The following is a 6,000-nucleotide window of genomic DNA, read 5'->3' as shown; positions in this document are numbered from 1 at the left end:
GAACCTGAGGGGGAATTTTCTCCTTGCTCAGACTCCTTTAGGTTTGTGTGTGTGGGGGGGGGTCTGATGCAGAAATGTACCAGGAATGGTGCATAAGTGAGTTACTGTTGTGCTTAGAGCAAATCCTATAGAATCTTTTGTTAAATTGTTTAAATTAGGTTATCAATTAAGTCCTGCTAAATTCAAATTTTGTTGAAACCTTTAGGCCTAAACTGTTGGTCAAGTTCCTGGGCTAAATTTGGCAGGATGAGCCACTGTGAACCTTGTGACCCAATAGGAGCACTTCCCTTATTCCTTTTTATCCTTATGTTTCCCAGGCTTACTCTTTTCCATCCTCAGCCTTCACACAGGTCCTTTTAGGTTGATTTTAGTTTTAGACTGATTGATTTTGGGTTTTACCCTGATTTTTCTCTGTGTGCTTTAACCACCTAAGAAATAGTAGAGAGAACCTTGCTAATGAACTTCATCACTCTTTCACCTTTATATTGAACCTGATTTTGCCAGTGATTCTTTGAGCAGCCTAAAACACTCATTTATGGCAAAATCACAACACAAACATAAGCAAAATACAGCAACATAAGATTTCAATCACAAAACCTGTGTGAGCTCCATTGCCCTCTTGTTGGTGGATTCCCAGGTGTATTAGAAAGTGCAGCTTGCACTGATTTTACCCAGTCTTGTGCATTAATTCTCTCTTTCCTATCTGGATTTTTGGAGTTCTGTATTATTGGCTGTTTGTTAAGGGCTGAGCCCCCCATTTAGGAAAAGAAGGGACATTAACTACTACCCATCTTATTTGATGTTCTGGCAGCCATGGGATTTGTCTCGTGCAGAGCTGGCAGACAAAACAATTCATAGGAGGAAGCTGAAGATAAGTGCAATGGACATAATGGACATAAGCACAAGTGTTTTATTGAATGGGATGTCAGAGCCTGATAAATGAGTGATGGGCCCCATGTATGTTTAGGAAGGAAATTGCCTAAAGATGCTGTGGTGGAATCCTGTTGCTGTTTTTATTGAAGCTTAGTCTTATGGACAGGGGGAGAAATTTTCTGTTCTCTCTGTTCAGGATGAGATTGGGGGAAGGAACAGCTGGAAATATTTGGGGGAATTTCTGTGCACTGATGTTGGAGAGTCTGTCTTCTTATGCAAACACAGATTTCTGGCTGCAGCAGTTACAAGCTTCACTGGTAGCAGCAGCAAAAAATATACCAGGTGAAGAACACAAGGATGGCTTTTTATTTGCCTCATCATGTCTGTGTTGTTACTTCAGCCACAAGCACAAAAAATAGATAATTGGAGTTAGGGTATGAAATCTTTGCTGATGAATTCTGCAGAGACTGCTGAGACTGGTAGCATTACTAAGATACTACCTCCAGTTCTACCCTCTTTGTTTCAAGAAAGGTATGAATATATAAAGGAAAACTTAGAAAAGAGCTGCTCTTTCTGGTGACCACTTTAAATTGTCCCTAAGGACAAATTCTACCAACGTTTGGGCAGCAAAGTAGGGTGGCTGTTGTCTGAAATCTAACCCATGGCTATCTAACTTTGGAATGCTCCTGCACAAACCCAACTTCCCTGGAAACTGGAGAGGAAACTTTAATTGCTCTCAGTCTGCCCAGAACTAGAACAGTTCTGCATTAAGGTAAGGACTGTCATTAATATCAGCTTGGCCTGTCATACCTTAACTCCATGGAACCACAGAGCAAATAACTGCAACAGATTTGCCCAAACAGCTATTTTTTTCCTGAGGAGTTGCCAAAACATCTCTATTGCTCTTTCAAAAGTCTCTGAAGATCAATAAAACCACTTACTAAGTTGATGCCTTCACACATTTTCCCTGGAACTGGCAGAGCAAAGAGTCACAACTTGTGCCACCACATTCAGCTCTGACACTGCTCTGTGCCTTCATCCAAATAGATTTAATGGATGAGGGTGCTGAAGAAACTTGCAGTAAGAAACCTGAAATGATATTGTAGATGTCACAGAGGACTCGTAATTTCATTTCCAGTGGTGGGCAGGTGAGAAATCTCTTGGTAATTTGCCCTAGACAAGAGAATAGAAGTGCATGTCCAAATAATATCAATTGATAGACCCTGAGGTAGTTGATTAAAGTGTCTATTTAGCCCTTATATTTAAGTTTGAAAAGCATCTGGCTGCTGTCAGGCTTGCTTTTAGCTGGTGGTAGCTAATGAAAGTATTTAAACACAGTTCCTGCATCTTTGAAACTTTCACCATAAATATTGAATCATTTGTTCTGCTTGGTTCCAACACAATAAATCTCTTCTCTACTACTTCTAGCCACGACCCTGATCTCTGCCTAAAGCTGCTCAGGTTGTTTGGTGTGCTCTTCTTATGGGAATATTCACTCTAAACATGAATTATAAGAGCATATTTTGGGATGTCTTCCTGCACCACCAACGTTGTGAGGATTTCTCATGTTGGGAGAGAATGTTCAGCTCACTGATGGCTTTGGACAGTGACATTGCAGATGACACACTTGTCAAGCACAACAACCTCTGGTAGGTTCAGGGATAAGATGAAATTATGAGATTCTCTTTCTGGTACCTTTCATAGAATCACAGAATGATTTGTGTTGAAAGGGACTTTAAAGATCATGCAGTTCCCACCTACCTGCCATGGGCAGGGAACCTTCCACTAGAGGATATTTCTTTTTAAATAACTTATTTATTTACACATGGGGTCTCTTTTGAATCCCGAGGAAATAGTGGATAGTGCAAACATAGCAAGGTGAGCAGTAACTGAGGAACTACAGAAAATAAAAGGACAATGTCACAGACATCTTTTATGGAAAATCCTTTCCTTAGGATTTTTCCTCCTGAGAAGCTAAGAAGCCTCAGGAACAAAATGTAAACAATGGTTATCTGCTGCTGTGGAATGAAACAGGTGCATCTGTGATTGGTCTCATGTGGTTGTTTCTAATTCATGGCCAATCACAGTCAGCTGGCTTGGACTTTCTATAAAAATAATAAATCTATAAAAATAATAAATCTTTCTATAAAAATAAAAAACCAATCCTTCTGAAACATGGAGTCAGATCCTCATCTCTTCCCTCCTCCTCAGACCCCTGTGAACACCGTCTCAGGACAATTTCCACAAAACATTTGGGGAATCAGCTCCAGGTGGAAAAACCTCTTATTTATTTCCCAGGGGTCTGTTTCATTCTATTTTGACACAGGAACAGTGACGCATGGAAATGTAAAACAGAGAACTGCACCAGCACTAAGGAGGCAATGCTGGTTTATACTGTACTGCTGACCCTCAGAAATTCCCTGGGAGCTCCACATTCACAGTATTTCCTCACTGGAGGGATCCAATATTCCTTTGTTTCTGCTGTTCTCTGGTTTAAGTGTCAAACTCCACAAACAGAAAGGAAGGTTCTTCCTCTGCGTTCCAAGCATTCCTGAATTTCTCACAGAGTTCACATAAATCCAGAGAGTTTTACCTGGAGGAATTCACAGTTCCAGATCAACAGAATTGTCAAAAGCTCCCACCTGTTCACTGCTTTAACTTATCACCATTTACAGACTTATTAAAGAAATTGCTTCAGGAGCTGAACTGGCTTTTGGACAAATTCAGCAGGAAGAAGCTGCAGCAGCTGGATATCACCATTCTCCTAAGGCAATTTTAATGCTTAAGCAATACTAAAGAATTAGTCAGACTTTTAAATTAGCCCCATGGTGAATTCAGGTGGTTTTGATGTTGCTGAGGTGACATAATCACTAAGGATGTGTTCAGATGGGATTTTGCCAAAATTTCTGCCCCTGCAACAGAAATGAAGCGTTCATCTTTGAAGTATTTCTAGGTATGGACAGAGAACCCAGTGTTGCTTTCAAACAAATATTTTTTAATTGCAAAGTTGAGAGTGAATTATGTTTAAAATTCTCTTACATGGTTTTTCCAATCTTCCCTTTTTTTCCAATATGCAAGAACAAAGCAGTCTTACCTCTTCTCTAAGAAACATTTCCTTTTACAGTGCTATAGAGAAATGCTTGAACTACCCCTCTGGAAAGTCCAAGCACAGGAGAACACTTTTATTTTTTTTTTTCACAACAATTAAGGTCTATCAGATACCAGAAGAGTTAGCAAATCAGCACTTACTGACAGACCTGTGGCTATCCTGAAAGCCCAGGACAGGAAAAAAAGAGACTTGGGACACTTTTCTTCTGAACAATTTAGAATTAATTTAGTGCCTCTATGCTGAAGTGTGTGAATTTCACCTGCTCCACTGAAGACTGGGCACAGTAAATGCTAAATCCTAAACCAGAGTAAATGCTGCCATCTAATGGAGCCTCATCCTTGAACAAAAGCTGTTCACTCGTTCCAGAGCTCATTCCAGAGTTCACACTGAATAAAATTGATAGTTTCACCTGAGCAGCATCACTGTGCATGAAACAATCCAGGCTGGACAGGAGACAGACCCACCTGGTATCTCTGCATCTCCTGAGAGCTCTGCAGATCTTTTTTTATGAACAGGAGCTGGTTCTGAAAGCAATCATGGAATCGTTAGGGTTGGAAAAGCCCCAAGATCATCAAGTCCGCCTGTTAGCATTCAGGAACACATAATCACAGAATAAATATATGCAGGTGCTTTTATTGAAGAACTCTGGGTGTCAGGGATACAGACCCAAATCTGACTCTGACATGGGTTTGGGATGAACGTGTTTTTATACCCTTATCATTATATGACTAGATATTAATTGTTAAACTTATATTGTTCTATTGTATACATTGATTTCATCCAAGCATGGATTTTGTAATTTCCATCAAACCCTTCCAACATTCTTGTTGGGATTAAATATATCCAATTACCAAAAAATCATCACATCTAACAATCATATCAGTTATCATAGTCGTTAAATGATTATACATATACAGCCTAACATTTTCCCAGGGCCTACCTTAACATTTTCCCTGGGTCTACCAGGCCTAGCCTTCCTTTCTAACTCCCCTGAATATTCCATGATTTTAGGAACATTTTATCCCTATACCATCACACCCTTTGATTGAGCACCTCCATGCCCACCAAGTGCCACATTCACTCATGTTTTGAACTCTTCAGGGACAGGCACTCCACCTCTTCCCTGGGGAGGCTGTTCCAATGCTTGACCATAGTAAATCTAGTTCAGACTATACTGTATCTGAGCTCCTTAACTCTTAGCTTGCTTCTGCCTTTATTTGTCCTGAAAATAGCTTACTTTTTTACTAAATCTGTCCTATTTTAATAGTCTTTAACAAGGTAAAAGAGAGTAAAAATTCATTACCTTATTGTTCTTTATATTCTTGGCCTGAAAATGCTAAATCTTTTCTGATTCCCTGTGAACAGCAGAATATTTTCAGTTTATTTGTGCTAATAGATACCTACTTTGGGAAAATTATATTGGTTTCTACCCCTCAATAATAGATTGTCTTGTAATAAATGAAATTGAAGATACTTCTTAAAAAATAGACAAAAACATATTAAGCATTTGAAGTCTTTAATGAAGAATTTAAACCAGTCATATTCCAAACTGCAAAATAAAAAAAAAACAGTAAAATATTATTACACATTGTTCATATATATTTTTTTCAGAATCAATGAAATAAATGCTGTGTCTAAATTTAATAAATGCTACCTCACAAGATACACCAGGAACTTCTTTTCAGATTAGTAAGTAGTACTTTCTAGGGATAAAGAATAATGATGGAATTTTATGTACAATTATTCCTTTCTGGAAACAATATCTCCTGCACAACATTCTTTGATTTTAATTATGATTACAACAATTTTCATACACTGAAAGATACAAAGAACAAATTATGTACAACTTTCAGGCACAAGCAACTGAGGATGATCTGTTAAATCCCTTTAGGTGTTTGTATAAAGGCACCTCAAAAATTCTTAGACATAAACAAATACATTCAAAGATATTAGGAGACGGATTGTCCCAAATACATCAAAGTTAGAGGCTGATTATACTCAAGTGTCTTGAGTGAGTT

Source organism: Melospiza melodia, chromosome 1, assembly GCF_035770615.1.
Source record: "Melospiza melodia melodia isolate bMelMel2 chromosome 1, bMelMel2.pri, whole genome shotgun sequence".
Lineage (NCBI taxonomy): Eukaryota > Metazoa > Chordata > Aves > Passeriformes > Passerellidae > Melospiza > Melospiza melodia.
This window is presented reverse-complemented; position numbering follows the sequence as displayed.